This window comes from Haliotis asinina, chromosome 10, assembly GCF_037392515.1.
Source record: "Haliotis asinina isolate JCU_RB_2024 chromosome 10, JCU_Hal_asi_v2, whole genome shotgun sequence".
NCBI classification, from domain to species: Eukaryota; Metazoa; Mollusca; class Gastropoda; order Lepetellida; family Haliotidae; genus Haliotis; species Haliotis asinina.
This window is the reverse complement of record NC_090289.1, coordinates 14,048,255-14,072,457: the sequence shown is the minus strand read 5'-3', so window position 1 is coordinate 14,072,457 and position 24,203 is coordinate 14,048,255. Positions and strand designations below refer to the sequence as shown.

Below are 24,203 nucleotides of genomic sequence, written 5' to 3'. Positions count from 1 at the left end.
GACTAACGGGATCGGGTGGTCAGGTTCACTGGATTGGTTGACACATGCCATCGGTTCCCAATTGTGCAGATCGAAGCTTATGCTGTTGATCACTGGATTGTCTGGTCCAGACTCGAATATTTACAGACCGCCGTCATACAGATGGAATATTGCTGAGTGCGGCGTAAAACTCAACTCACTCACACAAAAACTAGCAAGCAGATGTGTCCTTTTCATTATCTGATTCGTTGTACTCACTGTGTATCAATCCTGTCTGAGAAATAAATCTCCTTTAATTTGGTTGAATAATCATACAAATGTTGCCGTCTGTGGATTTCTATACGCCGTGCATGCCTTGCACGTGCAGACACACTCAACACACACATGTTAAGGCATATAAACAGCAATGAGTATGTTTGGTGTCAAGGCATACTATCTAACGTCTCCATACACATTCAGCCTTGTTCACTATGCATATGGATCAGGGACTGCTTCTTAACCATGTTGTATTTATCCCACATGATCATCATCGATTATGGATGACGTCATAAGACTAAGAATTGTCATCAATCACGGAAATGAACGAGAGAGGCCGAGACACGTCGCCACGGAGTTCCCAGTGCGGAATTTCCGACGAATTCTGTTTTGCCGACCTTGCACAAATAGCAGCTGTAACGCCGCCACATACCGTACCGTCTGACACTGCAGCCTCGTGATATTGTAAGTAATGTACGTCGCATATTACAATGACTGTGTCTGTATCATCGATATATGGGCTATATTATACCGGTGATACCAGCAGCAGCAGAGACGCGTAGGGCGACATTTGTAGACAGAGCTCCACGCATTCCACGAAATCCTGAGAAAGACTGACACGCCAAATATTTTTCTGTGTGCCCGTGCTGCATGTACACCTGTCAATCAAATGCATTATACTGATACACGTGACACTCGTGTTGAGACTGCGCACTCTGCACGTTGCCCGAACATTGCATGATTTAGTCACTGCATGCCAAACGTATTGCTGATCGTGAAAATCTGTCAAGCTTCGTGGTGTTAATAATGCTCGATCTTGAGCAAGGTAATTGATATAACATAGATCGCAATACTATTGTTTTTGTAGAGAAAATGATTCAGCACACGCACGCACCCAGACTTCTGGTCAAATTTAATTCTATCCGGCCCAAATTAGTTTGTTTAACACAAATTTTCGTACTCGTTACTTGAAAGTCCAATTGACAATGATGGTAAAAATAATATGTATGAGAATGTCATTTCTTGAATATTAGTCTTTACAAAATAGGTTACAGTTAAAGGACATGAATAAATAGTGTATGAGCCATAACAATCCAATCGTGCGTTCACATTGACAAGGACAATCGCCTTCTTGTAGATTACGGAGAGAGGAAATGGAAATGGAAATGGAACAATAACTGACCAACGAGTAAAGGGAAGTAACCGTGTACAAATTTGTGAATAGCGTCAAGCACAATGCACATATATTACAAACGTAATACATAAGGTGCCTTAATTATAATAATGTGATTTTTTTCTCTTTGAACACAATAATAGTTCACAGAAGGTCTATCATAAATAACGGAAACAAACGAATAAAGCCGAGACCCGAAGTTCTGGGGATTTCCCAGCGAAAAATTTCATCGATCTCTTCTGATTACACACCATATAAGAAGCTACGTGCAGTTAATTTGTAAGTACCATTTCTCCAGAATACATGGACATGTCCTCTGTTGTAACCTTGTTCAGAATGTGAGAAAGGTGTTAAGAGATCCTCAAAATACTAGGTCCAGTGAAGGTCCGAGGGGTAGAATAGGCCTTCAGCAACCATGTTTGCCATAAAAGGCGACTATGCTTGTCGTAAGAGGCGACTAACGGGATCGGGTGGTCAGGATTGCTGACTTGGTTGACACATGTCATCGGTTCCCAACTGTGCAGATCATGATCACTGGATTGTTTACAGACCGAGGCCATATGGTTGGAATATTGCTGATTGCGGCGTAAAACTCAACTCACTCACTGACTCCTCAAAATACTAGTAACATCTGGAGTCTGACATGACATACGGCATGAATGTATGCTGATAACACTTGCTCAGTTATTTCCTCAAACCTGAGCGAATATTTCAGGATGTTCACAAATCTATGATACAGGCCCTTTCATATGGTGGCTGATTCGGACCATCGCTTTCTCGCCTTAAATTTTTGAGTCTAGAAAGCGAGAAAGACTGTTTTATGCAGTGCATGTCAGCTGGATGAACTTGAATATTAAACTGTAAAAACTAGTGTTAGCCCGTTTAGTCAAATTTAGTATGATAAAAATGATAAAATAAAATAAATACATAAATGAAAAATTAACAAATTACGATCTTAGGTATTTTATTCTGATGGTGTTCTTTTAAGGTGCAGATATTGTATTTCATTTAGTAAATAACATTAATTACACCGGAGGCCTAGGTTTGATTCCCCGCTTATATGCATGAGACGTGTCCCTGATGTGTCAGTGTTCTGTTCTATTGTGGTAAAACTGTGACATTATTACATACTAGCACTGTAACGGAGTTTATTAATCGTGTAGATGCCGGAGTGTCAAATACAGAGTTTATGGAATTTAGCACGATATGTACACGTAACTGATTACGTCATCCAAGAAATGAACATGAGTGAGTTAGAATCTTTGCTTTTGACTTCGCCACATTTATCGCCAGTCGAACACCATCCAGGAAAGGGCAACCAATAGTCATGGTTTCCTACCTTGTTATCAATGGAGGGAGTCGAACTCGCACCTTTTGCACTGGGCACTTTAACCACTGTACAGTTCCGACGTCGACTGATCATGATGATGATCAGTCATTCGTGCTGATTGTTTCTGCATTGTGTCTGTATTTCTGATATTTTACCTGGATCACTTCCGATCTCCCTCCTTCAAATCGAGAATGGGAACAAATCACGCCCATCAGCAACCTATGCGGACAATAAGCACCTACTGGTTACCTTGTAACCGACGCTGTTGAGCACGTTCACGCAGTTATGTGCACCGAATACGACTGTTTATGTTTATACATGTGAACAAGAAAACTGCCTGTTGGAATGTAAGTTTCAAATCATTCAATAATATGTTATAATTTTCTCACACAGGTGTAAACTAACCATTCATGAAAAGGTATTTAGGGTTCCCCTCGGTAACAGATAATTAATCATAGTAGGTAGATTCATATTTCCATAAAGTATTTTAACTGTGAAACCTTTAAGTATTTCACATTTTTTATTATACCTGGTTGTATAAATGTTTGTTTAGAGATATAGTTATAGCTATATAAGTGCATGTGTATATGTATCTATATACAACCCCCAACCGATTTCACTGGAATGTTATATTTACATGTTGAAAAGATGTGTGTGCGCGCGCTAGTTGGATATGGTTGTATGTATTGTGTACTATTACATTATACTGTAATGTACCATTGGCCTGTGGCCTTTCAAGTACGGGAATGAAAACATTTAGTATATTTCCATAAAGCAAAATGCCAAAGTTCGACTGCACATGGTTATGTAATAATAACGTATGCCGCAGTGCGACTGCGCATAGTTTTATAATAATTACATATCGGATTGGTTGCAATTCGAAGCAAATACATGTATTGATAAATGTAGTTATGCCTGATTATGCCAAATTATAGATCTGCTTTTCTGCGGGATGGTATCGTTACTAAGCACCTTTGGTCCTCCATATCACCGCGGTAGAACGTATCCAAGAGAATCATTTTTAACATATCTAAATGATAAAGTGAAATAGTATCAACAACCAAAGGGAGATAATCGTGTATTTCTTTGAGTGCCCTATACATAGTGCATATTACTACAAAGTGTCCTTTCAGTCTTTCATCTACAGTTAAACCTCGCTTATACGAACACATTTTGTCTGGTTATAGTATGCCTGCTTTTACTGTTAGTGCTATAAGCATTCACCTCGTGAGTGGAGTTTGGCGCAATATAAATGCACATATTATTATTATAAACGAATTTCCAGCTGCCTGAATCTCGTCAGTATCACCACTTTCCCACGTTCTACAAAAGCAAGACATATCCTCTCAATCATATAATGCATAAGACTGACTATTCAAGTATTTTGGGAAATCAAAATCTTTTATAGTAACCCATTAGATTTTCCAGGCGAACAAACAGGTGATAATAAAATAAAGAATTGTGAGATTAAATTTCACTAGACACACGTATTTCTTTAATAGATGATGGCAGTGTATTCAAACAAAAATTATTAAACGTCAAAAACTTACAACGGGAAATTCCGTTGACATAGTTACAACGGTAACTTACTTTGGGATTATTACAACGGGAAATTACATTAGGGGAGTAGTATAGGGAATGGGGGTTCTGGCTCACTTTCAAGAAAAGTCTCTACAAAGCCTTATTTACTAAATAAGGCTTTGGTTGGGTCCTTAGCTCTTGCTACTATTACCCCTACTACTTAACGTGTGTTGGAGGTAACACTGTGCCGTACGGTACGATCAATAATTCTTCTCTTACAAACCCCCTACCCGGCCCATCCCTCAAGTAGTACAAGTTAGGTTCGTCGGCTTTTATATCCACTTTATCTATGTTGTAAGTTTTGACTGACCATATAGGATCGGTGGCCCGCTTACGGCTATCACCCTCGTGTTCCCCCGGCTGGTATAGATACCTCACTAGGGCCCTATCTGGTATCTGTTTCTCCTTCTCACGCAATGGAGCGGCCAACTCTGCAACTATTGATTTTAGTTTGATAGCGTCTGCCGGTTTCTTACCGGTGAGACGGGTGACTTCATGGTTGATTGCCGACACCACCTTGGGTAACCTCGTGACCCATTCAGTCGATCGTTTTCCAGGGGTGGCCATCTCCCTAGCATACTGATGGCCGAACAAGCGCTCAGCCAAAGTCCTATTAAATCTCTCAACTATGGCTTGGCTGCGATGGGCTCTGGCCGTGCCACGCCTGACCTTTGTATCGTGTTTGGCTAGCAGTTGTGACACGGCACCCATGAACTCCCGTCCGGGGTCAACTTGCAGCTCTGTTGGCCACGTCAGCGGGCTGCGTTTGTATATGCGTTCGAATCCTCTGGCTACCTGGGCCAAATCTTTCGTGGTCAAGGGTTCGGCTTCCTTGTAACGACTGGCTACGTCCACTACGGTTAAGGCATACTTGTACCTCTTGTCGTGGGGTAGGAACAGTAGGTCTGCCTGGTGAACGCTATTAGGTATGTTAATACCGAACCTCCTTCTAGGCACGTAGCGTGGTGCCGGCAAATAGATCTGCCACAGGGCTTGTTTTTCAAGCCACGCTTTGGCTTCCTCCGGGGGTACTCGCGCTATTTTAGCTAGCTTATCTACTGCGCTAGCTCCTTTCCAGTACCCACGCGGGCTGTAGTAAATAGCCTCAAATTTTTTCATGTCCATACGCGTATGTGTTTATCCCATCAATAGCTATCCAACGTTTCGTGTCCATAGGCGACAGGGACGTCTTGTTTATAGTCAGTCCGTATATCTTATGTCCATCACTTCTAAGTGTGTTCATTTTATGCCTAAAGGTACGGGTCTTGAACAGGGCTTCCTTGAATCTGGCGTGTTTGATGTGTTGTTTCACCACATACTTCTTAACCCCCTTAGCCTTCCGGATCTCATTATTGTCGGCTTTCAGTATGGAGTACATCTTAGGTCTCAAACCTATGTACTCGGCTATGGGCGTGCCAGCACACTCGTCCTTCATCTTACCTAGGACCTTTTTATTTACCGTACTGTGTATGGCATGGGTCTTAGGGTAGTCGCTGGTGTCGTATAAATCGAGGTGTTTTTTCATGTCCTCGTACACGTCCTCGGTTCGAATCTCCATCAGCAGGGAATCCGTGTCAGTGTACAGCACTTCACACCTGTCACCGTACTGTTTCTTGAGCTCGTTGTAGTAAAAGTCGTACATCAGGTGTTTGGATAAATCGAGGATGCTCATCCCCACGTAAACAGGCCGGTTGAATTTTATGTGGCTTTTCTTCATGTGTAGGGCAACCAGGTTGTCTGTGAATATCTTACTACGGTTGAATGCCAGACTGGCTATCAATCTCCTGAGCTTGTCTTCCTCACTCGACCGAACCAGCTTCACGGTCACGCGTTTCCTCAGGTTCTCCATAGTCTTACCAAACACCGAGTTGTTCATGAGCTTGTAGAGATTTTTCTCAAAGTCACTGGTGGCTTTTTTTCGTAGGTCTGTGTTCATTCTGATGTAGGGCTCCATCCATGGGCTCTGGTCGAACATGAGCACCCTGTGTATTTTGGTCAGCCTCATACCCAACGACAGGTACAGCTGTAGGTTGCGATAGTGAACGATGTACTTGGTCTTATTCATTAAGTTAGGAACGAGTTTTTCAACGTCTGTCACACGCCCACCTAACAAGTTATGTTGGTACTCAGACATCCAGTCTGGGTTAACCCTCATACGTTCGGGGGCCAGGGGGTAGCTGTTGTGTGATGTGTGTAATTCCTTGGTATACTCTAAGTCAACCTCGAGGATATACCCTTTGTTCGAATCTGGTGCAACCCCCATAAGATCAACGTGGGGTACCCATTCGAATCCCCCTGTAGGTAGATACTGGCTCATGGCCCAGCCGTACAGGTTGTTTGCGTCGAGGTAGAGAATGTGATTGGTTGGCTTGTTAGGATCGTAACCTTTCACGTATTGATTATTTGCTTTCGCGTATCGTTTGGATGCCATGGAAATCCCACCTCGCAAGCCTTTCTCAATGAATAGGTGCATGTCGTAATCTGTGAGCAATTCCAAATTAACTCCGGTCTTTTTAAGCAAGGCGTCCCACGACAGACCTGGGCTGGTGTAATACCATGCGGGGTCGAGTTTATACTGCTTGAAACACGTCCGCCTAAACGTCTCAAACACGTCGGCTAACAGCAGTACATCTGTCCTCAAGTACAGGTTAGTCCATACGTTAGTCGCGTGCGAGTAATGATCTCGTGAGACGGACGCCTCATTCAGCTTGCTATAAAAGCAGTCAATAGGGGGTAGTCTGGTCTCGGTGAACTTGACCCAACTATCCATGTACTCATAGGGGTACACACCCTTCCTCATAAGCAGGGGTCTAGTCTCGGCGTCTGTGTATCGATCGGTGATAGGGAAGGTATTGTTGGCCTTGACCAGACTGTCGAGTGATGACAGGAGGAACTGAAACGAGTCAATGAACCTAAGTCCTTTTAAGCTGAAGGAGATGTATCTCTCCATGTTGTTGGGGATGCACGTTATATTACCATCGATTTTCGCGATGGCCTGCATGATCAAGTGTGAGTCGTACCCTCTCAAGTTGTGAAAGACATCGGGGATGTTTATTGTCTTAGGGTTGATTTTAAGCTTGAGGTTGCACGCGCTGTGAGCGGCGCCTCTATACTTACCAGTTATGTGGCAGTGATCTCTCACCGAATCACCGTTAAGTGGTGAGTCACACACGTGACAGTTAGTGCTACTAGCGTGAGCTAGCCTGTCGACTCGGGTCATACGCATGGGAGCGATTCTATACAATGTATTCCTAATAATTTTTTCTTCCTCCTGCAAACACTTTAGAAACCTTTCAGCCGCGTCAGGGCCCCTATACACTACCGGAGCTTTCGTTTCCGCGTCACAACGGACGACAATGTATCCAAACCCACAGGCTTTATGCTCTTGTGCTTTGTGGGTGAAGCTACCACTGGGAGCCTCGCCTGCGGCACCACTGGGGGGTGTGGGGGAATCCCCCACCACCAAGGCTTCGAAGTCGGTGTATATGATATAAGGCACAGACATTTGGTTCTTGTGGTTACCGAATTTTAAGATATTATCACCTTCCTTAGGCATGTCGACTCGTATGGCCGTCTGCCCCACACCTTGGCAATCCTCCCGGTGGGATTCTAATAAATCAGCTCGTGTGAAGCCATGTAGGCATCGTTCACAGAAGTGGGTCTTTTCTCTGTGTGCCGATTGGTCATACAACAGCCTGCTAAAGTGTTTTATCCATGTGTAGTGATACTTGTCACCTCGCTGGATCATGAATATATTGATAACTTGGCGATCCTTCACCGGGCTGACCCTGTGTACTATTGTTGTGTTACCTTCGTGCCCAAAGATATTTATAGCCAGATTATTCTGTTTTTCTACTTTAGTGATCTGGGATATGGGGGTGGGTTCATCTATACCATCCCAGTTGAGCCCATCATCTTGGGGATAGCTAGAAAGCCTATCTGAATTAGCGCCAGTTGGAAATAAGGCTGACCTGATAGCTAACCTCAGGCAATCGTTTCCTCTATTCTTAACGTTTACTATGGCATGTTTGTTCCTATAGTAGGGAGGCAAGGCTAGGTATGACCCACCTCTGAACGGCACGTAGTTAGCTATGTCTAGATAGACATTATCGATTTTATCTACAGCCCACCCAGACCCCAAGTGTGTGTAGCGTTCTAGGTATTCTCGTATCTGCTGAAAACTGGTATCGATTGATGCGTCAATGGTCTCTGTATGTGTGACAACCTCTTGTTTACCTCGGAAGTAAGGCTGAACATACTCAGTGACCCCACCCCCAACCTGCTTATCGAGCGACATTTTCACTGTGATCTGAAACTTGATACTTCCTAGATTATTTAGTTCCTGGTTGACCTTATCAGCTATCAGAGGCTTGATATGTGTAATGTCTATGTTTCTATCAACGTGCATGCGCCAACCTCTCAAATAGTTGCCTACAGCGCGCTCAGTGCGCACGAACTGTAGGTCAATAGCTCTATTCTGTCGTAATAGTTCTAAAAGTTGTGGTTTTCTCATACGGGAATACCCGCCTAAACCCAAATCGTGTGCCTCGGCTTTCAGTTGTTTTACAGTGGGAGGTTTTGCTACGGGGGCATGTGATAACAATGCGGTTAACCCGGCTCTCCCCAGGTTTGAATAACCCGTGTATCCAAGCTGTTTTGCTTGAGCTTTTAATTGTTTTACCGTAGGAGGGGCTTCTAAACCTAGTAATCTCAACAATGCTGACTTCCGCATTCGAGAATACCCGATCACACCTCTCTGTTTTGCGACCCGCTTAAGCTCGCGTACAGTAGTCATAGTGTTTACACCTAAGAGAACCAATGTCTAATTGGGTCACAGTAAAGGGAGTTGATAAAAAATATAGTGAATCCAGTACTCGCACTGTTGGATATAGTATTGTAAATATTTTATTTGGTATTAAGAGAGCCGCCAATCAAAACTAGGTGAGGATTTTCGTCACCAATTCTCGTAAGTCTTCTTTCAGCGAGGTATCATGTGTACCCGTGTATCCAAGCTGTTTCGCTTGAGCTTCTAAACCTAGTAATCTCAACAATGCTGACTTCCGCATTCGAGAATACCCGGTCACACCTCTCTGTTTTGCGATATGCTTAAGCTCGCGTACAGTAGTCATAGTTTACACCTAAGAGAACCAATGTCTAATTGGAGTCTATCTTGAGCAGTCGCCTACGTTCTTTTATGTAGCCCTTTTTATTCTCGTAGATGAGTTGATGTCTGACTACGTTCGATCCGTGAGCTTTACATAGACAGTAGTGCCCTTTAACCCCGATACCACACACAGAACACGTGTAGTTAGGACTTCCCATATGTAAACAACAGAACCCCTGATTCCTGCATTTCCTACCACAGGCCTCGGTCTTCCCCATAAGTATGTATTCGCATCGGTATGGAGCGGGTCTCATGTTTACTTATATGGGTATTTAGTTTAATTGCTTCGCAACCAACGCAGTAGCTGCTATACCCAACACTATGAAGCCCAGTTCACGATTCATTTGTCCCTTGGATGGTGTGTAGTACTGAGCGAGTGTGGGTTTATTGAGCGGTTCCAATCGTTTACCAGTTAGTAGGTAGTATTCTTTCATTGCTTCATCGACATCGTTGAATGTTTGAACGGCATGGTTTTTCACGCTGGAGTTGTTCGTTAATAAAATCGATCCTCTGGAGGCGTTTTTTTAGCGTACTCGGCCTGTGCCCTTTGTAAGTTCTCAGTAGCGAGATCGTGCCGCTTCCTTTCTTCCTGTATTTCAGCCGCGTGGTCATCTCGTAGTTTCGAGAAGAGGAAATTACTCCCGGAAAATGCCAGGGCATTCACTAACGCCCCACCGGCCATCATAGCTATCGTGGCCATCCTATATTTATTTCATTATATTTTCAGGTATTATCCCTTGTTTTACTAGGATGTCTTTTGTGGCCATCGCCATACCAAGGTTCATTATGAGCATACCCATATCCTGCAGGTTGAAATCTAGCTTGATAGTTGGTTGTTTAAGCACCATTTTAGTCAACCGAGCGTACCCTACGGCTAGACTGGCGACCACTGTGGCGTGGTATGCGTCGTTGACGAACGTTTTCCCCTCAGACATTATGTATATGATATAAAAATATTTAAATTATAACATGATATGCGGGTCGACAGTGGGGGTTACCTCACTGTTGGGGGGTACTCCCACGTATAACCATGTTATAACCACGGCAGCACCTACAGCCAACAACAGTCGGGGGTTGATAATTTTATGTTGGTTACACCACCGTTTTTTACCGGCAGCTACTCTCTTAGGATTCTTCTGCCTGGTTACTGTTGGGGGTTCCTGTGAAGGGGTCACTTCCCCCACTGGTTCCCTGGTCTCCACCGTCACCTCGGGAGGGGTTTCCCTCACTGTGGGGGGTACCCCCACCGTCACCTCGGGAGCAGCATCCATCTATACTATTATTATTATTTTTTCTCTCAAATTGACAATGCTTTGCCGTGATAATCGCCGCCGTCACTGGAGCCAACAACATGCCATATTTGTGGTACAGCTCGCAGCTGATAGAGCTCACGGCGTGTTCGATAAAAGGGTCTTTCTCGAGGTCCTCCCACAGGTAAAGTCGGCGCTCTGGTGGAATGGGAAGGAAGTATGACACAATACCGGTGTATATCTGGGTCATAGCCGATCCTATTGTCTTTGTCATTTCTGCTCCGAGCCGGGACTCGTATCTAGCGTACAGCTTATCGATTTCTTCGGCTGACATTTTGTGAATTTTATCCGGAGTGTAGTCTCCAAAGTAATGTTTGGCTTTGCCGCCAACAGCCAACGCCACCAGTTTCTCTCGCTTATCATCAGTGGGGGAGACCCCCACACCCCCAGGTACCAACAATTGTTCGAGCAATTCCTCACACTCCATCTTATAATATAACAAGTAAGATTTAGTTTTAACTATATAATACCCGATGCAGACAAAACACAGAGAAATGAAGGTTAAGTTGCACACGACAAACACTTCAAATATCATAGCTATACTTAGCATTTGCTTAGCTTTTGCTTAGCTTTAGCTTAGCTTTGCTTAGCTTTGCTAAGCTTTGCTTAGTTTTGCTTAGCTTTAGCACACCCTATATGCTACTGGTTGGTCGGTCTTGAGCACGAGCTTAGCGTGTTTAGTTTCAGCGAGCTGTTTCTTCACCCGTTCCCGTTCTAATTTGCTCATCACATCGTTCTCTCTCAAACACTCCTCGAACGAATCCCTGTCCTTGCAGTGAAATAAGGCCACCCATCGCGTCTGCTCCCTGAGGTCTTTCAACACCGAGTTGAACTTCTGCGTTAGCACCCAGACGCTGTGATTTGCATGCCGGCCGGAGAAGGCCAGGTACGATAGCATGTCTCTCTTTTTTGTTATCTCGCGATTAGCGCTGCAGTCGTCCAGTATAAACAGCGTCGGTTCCCCTTTAAATTTCTCGTGAAGAGCTTTCAACCAGTCCTGCAGGCGTGTTCCAGGGTCGATTTTGTGTACGTCCGGGTCCGTCATCACCCAAGGTCGCGCGTACGTTTTATTCATGCTCAGAGTAGGGCACATGATAACGATGTTATCGAACACATCCTTGTAGTAACCCTCCAACATATCCAACACGAAAACGGTCTTCCCACAGCCAGTCTGCCCGCACACTATGGCGCAGTGTGGGTCAGTGGGGAGGTGGGGCAGTGGGGGGTACCCCCCATCAGTAGATGGCTTGCACGAATCTCCCATTGTCTATATTAAGTTGCGCGTCCATAATAACGTACAGATATAATTTCAACTTACCAGCGGGTTGAGCCTTCTTAGTAATCTGGATGGTTATCCCTTCGCTGCCGTTATCTATACGGCGCCCGCTACCGTGCAGTTTATCATCATCCGTGGATCGCATGTCCAACCATAGGGCGTACTTGGTGGTCAGGTATTCACCGATCTGCACGGAGCCGAGGTCCAGGTCCTTTGTTATATAATGTGGGGTCCCCCCCACTGTCCCTGGTAGCTTTTTTATCTCATCCCACTGCTGGTGTGGTCTCATACCATGACTGAACAGCTGGTTGGGCACGCCCTCGATGGTCACTTCCACCTTTTCAATCTCGGGGTTGAAAAACTTCTCGCTGTCCCTCCGGAATGGCTCGTAATCCTCCACGGGGACGACCAGGATACCTTTCATCGATCGCGCCGGCACGTTCAGGTTGATATTCCACACAGTGTCGCTCTTATCTCGCACGACTGATCTATGCCTCAGTACGCGATCGTACAGGATAGCCATCTTCCCAGAGTACTGGCTTCGAACCTGCCTGGCCAGCTCCGGGCTAGTGACCATGTCGAACTCCAGAGAGATGTTGTCTATGGCATAACTGGCCTCATCACCGTTCGGCGTACGCACTACTTTGCTATAGTCGTTAAACGTGAGCTCGTATTCGAGCCTATCACCCAGCGCGGCCTGGTAAAACGGCGCGTGTCCCATGAGCAACTCGAAGTCGAGCGGCACGCAGAATCGATTCCCGTATGCTCGAGCGATGGCCTTTTCACCGTCCGATAGCTTGTCTAGCTGGTCTGGCGTGAAGGCATACCCTATGCGCGACCGGGTTGATTTGCTGATGCCCTGGTACACATCATTGACTCGTTCTCCCTCGCTTTTCCAGAGATCCCCGTAGCAGTGAAACACGTCGCTGTCGTCGATGCTCAGCACCTCGTTACCGCTGATCTTGACGGTCGTTTTCTTGATGATAGCTCGACCCACGTTCCGCACTAGTTCGCGTTTGTCGTTGTCGGAGGTCAACGTGATATTGAACGCCAGTCGAACAGTGCCTGGTACAATGAGGTCATTCTCACCAAGGTTTGGAAATCTAACCAGCAGAGTTTGATTCTGGTCTATCTTGCTGGGATTGTTGGTGATGGTCACCGACTGGCGCATGGCTCTGGCTCCTAATGGCTCTCTCAATCTTCTGAAAGGATCTAATTTTCTGCCGTACATTGTTATATAAAGGAAATATATTTTTAATACTAATGGATGAAGACATACCTATGGATGATATGCGGGGCGATAGTGCCCAGGCATTCGATGATGACCAGGAGACCTCATTCTCGCACGGTGACGCACTCACGTGGCAGGCCGCCGACGCTTATTACAACGCAGTTGAAAATAGAGACAACATCAAGACGCTGTGGCGAGACTATTCCAGGTTTACCCTCGATAGCAATGGCAAGCTGCGTTTGAAGGCTCGCCCGGAGATCGATCTCATGAAAAAAAGCACGAGAGAACCGCTTGCCTTATCAACATTGGGCAGTAAACATGGGAGTAAGTTTGTCCGCGATGAACTAGGCTTCATAGATTACGGTGGCGCGCGACCTAAGCAGTATCCTCCGAAGGTCCGTCAAGGTCTGCAAGACATCAGGGACGCCACATCAGTTCAAAACATGACTTATGATATTAAAAAGGTGTTGGCCGACTACGAGAACAAGCCCTTCCCGGGTCTCGAATTTACCTTTCGGGAACTGCGGGGGTTGGATCTGACGATGCAAACCATTAGCGGACATCTCGCGAAAAGCACGGCCAAAATTAGCGTGATAGACGACCACATCGCCCATGAAAAGGACAAACTCGGTGAAACTGAGGACGAGTCTATGAAAGCCACCATCGAGGAACGAATACGTAATTTGGAAGAGGAAAGGCAGACCTGGCTGGAGACAGCATCCTCCTTCAAAGAAAAGCTTCGATCCCAGGTCAGCCGTATACAGGAAACCATCAATCAAGTCCTCTACCGAGACACCACGTTAGCAGACAGGATTCGGATATTGTTCCGGGAGCAAGGGATCACCATCGCCAGCGTTCTGACTGCATTGGGTTTCATCATATCAACCCTGGTGGTGTCACTGACAGGGGGTACTGTGGGAGTTCCCCCCACACCCCCCACACCTGCCGGCGGCGGTGGGGGTGTTAAAGACTGGATAAAAAAACTCGGGAAAGGCCTAGCTAAACTGGCTGGTAAAGCCGCCGAAGCCCTTCCCGGCATCCTGGGTAGCATCGTCTCGTGGTTGTTGGGCGCTCTGGCTAAAACTGCCACGTGGCTCAGTCAAGACCTGTGGGCAGCCATCGTCGCCGTGGCGGGTCTGGTGTACGTAGCGGCTAAGAAATTTTTAACCAAATAAGCCCCAAAGCTACCCCCCCAACCACCAGGGCCGTTTTACTATCAATGTGCTGCTGATTGGAGGCCTGAATATGGGGGGCCACCTCCTGTGGTGTTGGTTGAACTTTAGACTCCGGGGGCGGCGCCACTATACCCGTTTCACGTGGTGGGATGTGTGGGATATAGGGGGTGTTAATATCGGGGTTGATACCCAACTTTTGATCCGCCGTGGCTATGACTATTTTGTTGTTATAACCCACCACTTTTTTTACTCTCAGTTGCACATCACTCGGAGCCATGTACAGCCCCACGGCGAATACGTAGTTGACTTTCGATCTGGCGTATTCTAACACGTTTTGGTAGCGTTCGATGGCCCGCGGGAGATCAACTGGAGAATTGATAGCATCCTCAACGTTGACAACGAACTGTTTCTGAGCGTCGTAAGCAGTTCCCTTACCGAGGATGTTGGAACGCGTCATCGACTGCGCACCCAACAGCGCCCACACGTACGTTCGAATCGAGTCGTTCAACCTGACTACCCCGGCATTAGTAAACCCTTTCGACGTGTCCAGCATGAACATTTTCCACCCGTCTGCGATTGACTGCTCCACTTTCTGGACTGTGAAAGCAACACCACCTTTAAAGTTCATACGATCATCCCTCCATTCATTACTCGACAAAGCAAAGTCCTGGCGTAGTATATCTCGTTTCAGTAAATCATCACTGACTTCTTTCACTGGTCGCCCCCCATCATAAGGAATACCCAACCCGTGGTTCGGGCCCGGCAAACGCCAATCCGTCTTCGGGTTTATTTCGAATTCATTGCAAATACGTTCGTAGGCCCGTCTATCGTACGGGTTGTTTGTTGTGTCCCACGCTTTGTCCTGTGGGAGGGGGGCGCTGATCTCTTTAAGGATACGTCTGACCTGGTAGTACACGTGGAACTTGAACACAGACTGACTCAGCGGTCCACGCCGAGTGTCGGTCAATGTCACACCACACCCCGTTGTAGCGCACCACATGGCAAAGTTGAATTGATTCTGCCAGAACTGCATAGGGTTGTTGAACCAAGCGTGGACTGCCTTGACGTTAGTCACCGAAAGCTTATACTTATCGAACACATCTAAAAGCTGGGCATTGAAATACAACCCAGGAGCAACCACGATCTTCATGGGGGAGAAATCTACGTCCAGTTTAGGGTAAAACATTTGAAACTCTTATATAATGAGTATATATACTCTAACATGTACATAACACTTCCAGGAATAACGAGCGGTGAGGCCGTTCAGCTGACGCACGCGATCGATAACACGTCAGGTCAACTCGAAGTCGCAATCTGCGATATCACCTACCTACCGCAATGGACTAACATCAACGCCAGCAACAATAAGCTGTTCGTCAGTGGAACTCGCAGTCAGATAACTGACGGCTACTACAGCGTGTGCTCTCTAAACGACGAGGTCTTCAAACCCCTGGGAGCCGAACTCAAGATGAACGACTCAAACGGTACAGTGGTGTTAATCAACAACGGAAGAAACCCCTTGAGGCTCGGCCGACCATTAGCGAGGATACTCGGTATGTCTCCTGACGAAATAAAACCAACAACAACCGTCACAGGCACGAAGTTACCCGACCTAGTACCGTACCGAGAGCTGTACATTCATCTCGGTCAGGTGAGCACAACGTACAACATTCAAGGAGGTCACCCTTCCACTATACTGAGAGCAGTACCGGTGAAAACTGAGAAATACAACGACGGTAGAACCGAGTCGTTTTCACCACGGCAGTATAAGAGATTAACCCAGGGCAACATATCTGAGCTGATAATATCGGTGTTAGATATAAATCATAATCCTGTAAATATAGGATACCTCAGCTTAACGCTTCACGTAAAATGACCAGCGCACAAGGGCCCGGAGTGAAAAAATGCGTCAATATCGGGATCTCCGACCTCGGAGACACGCGCGGTTTCGACGCTCCCGGAGTAGATGGTAAATCGTACGCCTTGCAACTGAAAAACAACATTTACAAATGCGTTGAAGTCACCTCCGGTGGAACCCTAAGTGATATAGTAGATACCACAAGAGCAACAGTCAACACTAAGTACGCCCTTGTCAACACCGGTAATAACTGGATAATATACCCATCGTTCGGGGGTAAACTGTTCGACTTAGACGATGTTGAGAGCACTACCGTCGCCCGAAACAAGCCATATATGCTCGTCTTCACCGAAGATGACAAGTGGGTGTTGTTACCCGATAACGACTGGTTTCTCAATATTAGGCTCGGCTCCCCCTACGTGTTCAAGGATAACAAAGACAACCACCTAAACAAAGTCGTGAACAATGGAACCCTGCTCGTGGCTTACGTCCCAACTCAGAGACGTAGCGTAGTCGTCAGCCCACTCGACACTATGGCAGCCCACATGCTATCGAGTAAACCGGCCATACAAAACGTGACATTGCAGTTGGTGTCTGAATTCGAAGGCGTGGTCAGTATACTAGAGAGTCTACCGGCAAACTCAACACTGATCATCAAAGTCTACCTAGGGGAACCATCGGGGAATGATGTCGAGATCGTGAAGGAGATCAAACTCGGGTGGGGGAAACGACACCAGTATCAAGTTTGCAACGTTTACGTGCGGGTGGGTGTCGGCTCCAACACCAGTCTGCAGGGGGTCAACGTGATCGTGGAAAACAAGATATCACTAACCAAGATCTTCCTGCCTGACAACATACACTTCATGGGTATGAAGTTCACCCCTGAACTATTATCAAAAAACCAGTTGGAAATTATATCGTAATAGTATAATAATGACCAGTCATCCCAACACTACGCTTAACGACCTAGGAGATACGGAGGGATTCGATCAGCCTGGTGAGGAAGACACTTTATATATCCTGCACTTCAAAGACAACGTGTACAGACGGGTGTCGTTATCAGATTTTAAACAGCCCAAATGGCTGATCAACTTAACACTCGCCTCACCTTATATCACAATAGACGAAAATGCGTGGATCTCTAAGATTAGGAACAACGGTATCTGGGTCGGGGATTTCATTCCGGAGAGTATACCCATTAAAACTACTGATACAGAAAAAAATAGGTTAAAGACTGGAGTAAAAAATAAATTAACATTTAACAATTATTCTTTTAACATAAGTCTTGATATATTCCCCCCTTTCACACTCATCATAGAAGTCTTCTTTTATTTAGACAATGAAAACACCTCAAGAGTACACCAAATTTTACCCGGGGTGTCAATACACTGGTTTGACGAACACCTAGACCAATATTGTCGTATTGTTATACAACGGGATACCCCCACGGGTCCTATAAACCGCTTAATAAGCCTCAGTGGGGTTTTTATCACACCAGAAAGCCTATTAGCCTCTCACCTATTACCCTGAGTAGAAGTCTAGAACTTGTAGACTTCAAATACATTGATAAACTATTAACTGAAACCCAATTAAAATATCTTTCAAAATATATATTATAGGATGGGCCTGTACCCAGGCGTAGATGAAGTAGCGAAGACGCTGGAAACCGTAGATGGGTTCCGCTTGAGGCAGTTATGTGACGTGAAACGCCAACTAGAACAAGACCGTGACACGCGGAAAGCACTATGTAAAAAGTACCATAGAGCTTTCAATATCGTGGACGGGGCTGACACTACCCTTATGGTAACCAGCATGGGACTAGGGGCGGCAGGCGTTGGGTTGTTAGCTACCATCGTGGCTGCACCTATAGTGCTAGGTATTGAAATAACAGCTGGGGTGGCAGGGTTGGCAGGGTTGGCGCTTAAGTTAGTATCACGCAGACTTCATCGTAAGGCATTGAAACACGACGAGATCAGGATTCTGGCCGAAGCAAAGCTCAACACAGTAAGTGGGCGTATTTCCACGGCACTCTCTGATAGTAAGATCTCAGAAGAGGAGTTTCGTTCAATCCTCTCTGAACTCACAAAATATAACGGAATGAAACAAGATATTCGGTCCAAATCTCGTAAGTCTGCTATCAGTGAGGACGAGAAAAAAAAGTACATAGAACAGGGGATACAAAAAGCCCAACAAGCCTTTATTATGAACACCAAAGAGATCATAGGCGGTTCACGTTAAACTGTTTCATCGATATAAACGTGACAGGGGGTTTGTAAGAGAAGAATTATTGATCGTACCGTACGGCACAGTGTTACCTCCAACACACGTTAAGTAGTAGGGGTAATAGTAGCAAGAGCTAAGGACCCAACCAAAGCCTTATTTAGTAAATAAGGCTTTGTAGAGACTTTTCTTGAAAGTGAGCCAGAACCCCCATTCCCTATACTACTAGGGGAATCCCCGCGGGGAATCACCCAGCAAACTGGTTGTTTTGGGGCAGACGTCAGGGTATGTATGATGATTTCATTTAACCCAAATGTTGAATCGTTCAACAATGCACGCCACATATTGGGGGTGTTTATGCACATAACACTTATGGTATTACTGTGCAGTTCGAATATGTTTGTGTTGGTTTCAGTTTCATAACATCAAATGTGCCATGTCCGCCACATGCAACTGAGTGAGATTCAAATGTCTGTCTAAAGAATTGTGCCAGGTTCAAGTATTATCTAACATTGTCGAATAAAGGAATACACACTTCTTATGCATGAATGTAACTTGATGTAAACCTTATAAGATAAATACATGACACAGCGTACATTGTTGAGAACTCGTATGCATGTACCATAACGAGATTATGGGAGGGACTGCACACATACATTCTGTCGCCATGTACATGTTCAAGGATACAGGATTTCTCAACAAATCAAGTGTGGTAATAATCAGTGGACCTTCTATCTACATATGAAGGGAAATCTTGGAGGAAACCGTCGCTGTTCACCTTTGCCGTTAGACTGTCAACGTATATCAGTCATTTGTGTGTACGTGTCTTCAGTTTCTTTCTGAATGAGACACACTGAACCTGTTTCCTTGAGCTATAGTGGTTTTTCAGACTAGCGTTTACTGGTAAACACATATAAGATGATCCACGACCTGACAAATGACCCCAATTTGCATACTTGGGAATGCCCCACAGAACGATCCACTTGGAACAAGAGGGAGACAGGTTGTCTGATAAATATCGAGAAGTTCATTTTCCCCGTGCGTTTCACTCATGGATTGTTAAAGCACACTCGATTTGGGAAAAGGTACAATCCCAACGAATTGAATCAACACAATATACTGAGCAAAGATGTTTAGGACCACCGATCCATTTCACGAATCAAATGACATTTTCCTGGAGTTTTTTTTAACAAAATTGTTGAATATCTAAAATGCTTGTCAATGCCCTAATCATCTATTTGTCTTCGTCTTAACTAAAGGTTAGCGTGGAATATCAGTATCTTATGCCTGGAATTGCAGTCTTATCATTCGAAGGAATATGCGGTGTTGATTTCATGTCACAGTTAGCATGTATTGCACGTGCATAATCGTCAAGCTCCCTGTAGCAGCCAAGTGTACTCGCCCAAGTCGTTGTACCGCCTCTCTTGTCACAAATGCGTTTAGTGCGCAGAATCATCTAATATGTGTCTGAATATATATAAATCTGATTGCAACAAATAACCCCATTTAAATTGAAAAGTATTTCACATTTTTTTATTATACCTGGTTGTATAAATGTTTGTTTAGAGATATAGTTATAGCTATATAAGTGCATGTGTATATGTATCTATATACAACCCCCAACCGATTTCACTGGAATGTTATATTTACATCTTGAAAAGATGTGTGTGCGCGCGCTTGTTGGATATGGTTGTATGTATTGTGTACTATTACATTATACTGTAATGTACCATTGGCCTGTGGCCTTTCAAGTACGGGAATGAAAACATTTAGTATATTTCCATAAAGCAAAATGCCAAAGTTCGACTGCACATGGCTATGTAATAATAACGTATGCCGCAGTGCGATCCTTGTTTATTCTGATCTGTGTGGTTGAGACTCGCCGCTTATCTGGCAAGATAGTGACTTTGTGTACGAGTAGGACAGTTTGATAGTGAAAACACTTTAGTATCCTCTGAAATTCAGCGATGTGTATGTGCTCGTACATGTCCGCCAGTGACTTCACTACACAGCAATTGTGCACTACTTTATGTGGAACAGTGGTCCGGTCTTCTAGATTGGTAACTATTTTCAACAGTTCAAATTCTGAGTGTTGCATGCGTTCCAGCCCTCGGCCTAGATTTTCGAAGCTCTCTTAGCGCTAAGATTGTGGAAGATCTAGGCCCTGGCCTATACACTAAAATACAGTGTATTGTTATATTTCGGAATCGAACCCGGGGTCTCCGACGCTATGGGCTAAGAATTTAACACCTAGTCTACAGCTCCGCGTTGTGTTTTTTCGTTTCGAAATGCACCACATTTTGTTAATAGTGAACGATGTTAGATATGGTTGAGTTGAGTTGGGCGTTACGTCACAGTGGCGTTATTCCAGCCATGTAATGACGTTAGTTATAGGGTAAAGATGAAAACGTAGTTCTTTGGCCTAGCTGTTGAGAAATCAGACTGTCCAGTTTTGTCTATCACAGGTCAGCTTTGCTAGTTTGTACTTTGTCTCACTGACAATTATTCACTCATAACCGTTATATGTAATTATACATCACTACACTAGTTAATCAAAGAACATGTTATAAGTGACACTGGTGAATAGTGTTGAGTGCATGGGTTCGGAGTCGTATACACTGTGTAATACACTTTATGTTATGTTAATAAACCACGAAAGTAAACAAGGAAAGGCAGGACATTTTATGGATGAACGTAAGGTCGAACAAAATTATATAGAATAAAAACTGTTCATTAGAGTTATTGGTTCATTGTTGGAGTATGGATGAGACACCTATGGCTTCTGTTGATTGAAGGCTTGTGTCGGCGATTTGACATAGAACCGCTTCTGAGAGTCAAACACACGATGAAAGCACCTTGTGACCATTGAAATCTATACCTTATAAATATGAAAAAGAAGTAGGGATCTCTATTTTCAATTTATTAAAATAGGAGATATATCAGAGTCAATGAATGTTGATACGTTGATAATGAATGCTTTGAGAATCCATCACCACTCTCTTATGAACAGTGTTGTTTGCAGAACAATCGCTCTTGGAAGATGAGTGATGTAAGACGTGAAATGTGTATGTGTACGATAGTGATACAGGGAAATGGTCGTGCGGTCAAAAGATGTCGGTCTTTGAAAAGTTTGTATACCTCCTATCCAACTTTAAAGTTGCTTTTTCACCTTTTTTGAACAGTATATATACACCTGGAAATTAATCAAGCAACACCCCAATTTTTTCTATTGGAGCAACTTTGAAGTGTTCTGACAATCAAAATATGCCGGGTTGATATAGTTTGACACTTTTTTATTCAACAGACGATCTCTGACAAACAACTTAAAGGGAAAAAGTATCAAGACTTTGCTTTATTGCAACGAAATCCAAATTCTTAAAACTGTCTTAAATTCATGAAAAAATGGACACAATTTACTATTCATCCACAGACGTTGTTGTCAGGTGTATTAACACAAATGTCACATGGAAAGAAAGAACAGTCATCTGAGAGTCTGCACACCGACTTTCATCAATATCTAGTGTGTCCTCCCTGCGCACGCACCACCGATTCCAGACGCCTCCTCATTCCTTGGATGAGTCTCCGGATCTGATTCTGGGGGATCCTGTTCCACTCCTCATGCAGGGCAGCCGTCAATTCGTTGAGATTATGGACTGGTGGGTCTCTCTGCCTCACACGACGGCCAATAAAGTCCCACAAATGTTCAATGGGGTTGAGGTCAGGGCTCATGGCAGGCCATGGAATTCTGTCAATTGCATTTTGCCGCAAAAAATCATTTACAGCATGCGCCCTGTGAGGTCTAGCATTGTCGTCCATAAATATGGGTCTCGTTGCCAGAGGATGGTTCTCAAAATGAGGTACCACAGCCCTGTCAAGAACCTCCTGTTGGTAACGAACACCGTTAAGGTTGCCACGGATGGTAATGATATCCAACTTGCAGTTCATGGAAATGCACCCCCATACCATAACGGAACCTCCCCCAAAGGCCACAGTCTCCTGGATGTTCCGTGGAGCCATTGCTGTGTTCCTCTGCCTCCAGACCCGAGTACGACCGTCCACCATGTGCAGCAAGAACCGGCTCTCATCTGAGAAATGGACCTTCCTCCAAGAGGCAATGTTCCAGTGCAAACGGTCATTACACCAGGCCAGTCGGGCTGCCTTATGGGCTGGAGACAGTCTGGGTCGCTTGATTGGCCTCCTTGCCCGGTATCCTGCAGCTTTCAGACGATTCCGAACAGTCCTGTTCGAGATGGGTCTCCCTGGAAGCCACTCCTGTCTCAACCGAGAGCTCGAGTCGAAGGACCTGCGCCGTACAAGTCTCAGTAAAGCTCTGTCCTCCCGGACTGTGGTCTTCCTGGGTCTTCCTGGTCTAGGCAGGTCTTTAACTTCATTAGTGGCCCGGTATTTTTTCAAAAGTTTTGAAATTATGGAATGATGTCGTCCGATTTGAGTCCCGATTTGTCTTAGAGACATACCAGCATTCCTCATGCCGATTATTTGCCAACGAGTGGCCTCTGATAATTTCCTACGTGCCATGACATTGAAATGAATGAAAAACCGAATGCAATCGACAACCTGCGCTTGTAAACACCCCAGGGAAAAAGTGCATTTTTCGAAAGTTGAGGTTAAAGCAATGCACGTGCGCTGTGCAAGCTTCACGCGCGTCATATCAACCCATGAAAAGCTCATGCTGTATGTCAATACATCAAAATTGAATAATCAATCATCAAAATTACTTCGTTAAACTTTGTTAAGTTTTTATGTGTCTTTGAATTTGGTGTTGCTTAATTAATTTCCATATGTATATATCGTGACAAAAATATGTCATTCTGTCTCGTGACTTAAAGAATATTTACAATTCAAATCCCAAAATGAAGATGTATTGAAAGTGGCAGATATGCGTGTTTTAAGACATTTGATTTGAGGTAAACCTGCAAAGATTTACGCATGCGCAGGGATGCGAAAATCGATAAGGAAATGGACGTTTGCCTATAGGGGAATCCCCTGGTGGGAAAGTCAAGGCGCATTCCCTACCTAATCAGGCCCTATGGCGTGAGTATAACACTCTTGCTTCTGTACGACCAGTTACTCGTTTACACCATTTTTTGACGCATAAGTATTTTACTTACACCCTCATTATGGCGGATGAATTGGTACTTGGCTCCATGTTTATTGGCTTGGTGTGACTCATGACAACAGACGTTTGTTCACAAACAGGTCCTGGGGCAATATGGTCTTCGTCAGTCCAAGAGACATGTACGTAGCTACCATTATCAAAAAAAGCCCTGGCGTACACATGATTGCTGCTAAAATAGTTGCTCAAGCCTTCAATACTATCTAAATACAAAACTTTGCAACCTATCGGGCTTACACGAAAAAATGTGAGGGATACACACAATATATGTGATGTATAATATATTAAGGTCTAAGTCCTGGGGCGAGCAGATGTCCTCAGTACCCCATGTTTGTTCAAAGAAGAGACGGAAGTAAATGGGGATTGGTTGGTCAGGCGTGGGTCGCTTATACTTTCGGCGTCTGGGCCCCGTTTCAAAAAGCTCTCTTAAACCTAAGATCTCGAAGCGTTTCTCCTGGCGTTCTGTATTACAGGAGATGAGGACAGTTATGAGATCTTAGGTTAGCGAGAGCTTTG

General features: G+C 44.7%; 1 protein-coding gene across 5 annotated transcripts in view; it reads left to right on the top strand.

The window, feature by feature from the left end:
- Positions 1-563: 563 nt before the first annotated feature.
- The window catches only part of LOC137299199 (caspase-10-like), a 56,858-nt gene continuing 33,218 nt past the window's right edge, over positions 564-24,203 (top strand). Inside the window, exon 1 of one of the 5 annotated variants that reach the window (XM_067831780.1) lies at positions 564-699. The gene's annotated coding sequence lies outside the window, so the exon portion shown is untranslated. Of the gene's footprint in view, positions 700-1,598; positions 1,688-18,785; positions 18,839-20,547; positions 20,614-24,203 lie in introns of those variants that run through there. The other 4 variants (XM_067831777.1, XM_067831776.1, XM_067831781.1 and 1 more) reach the window with 4 other exon arrangements.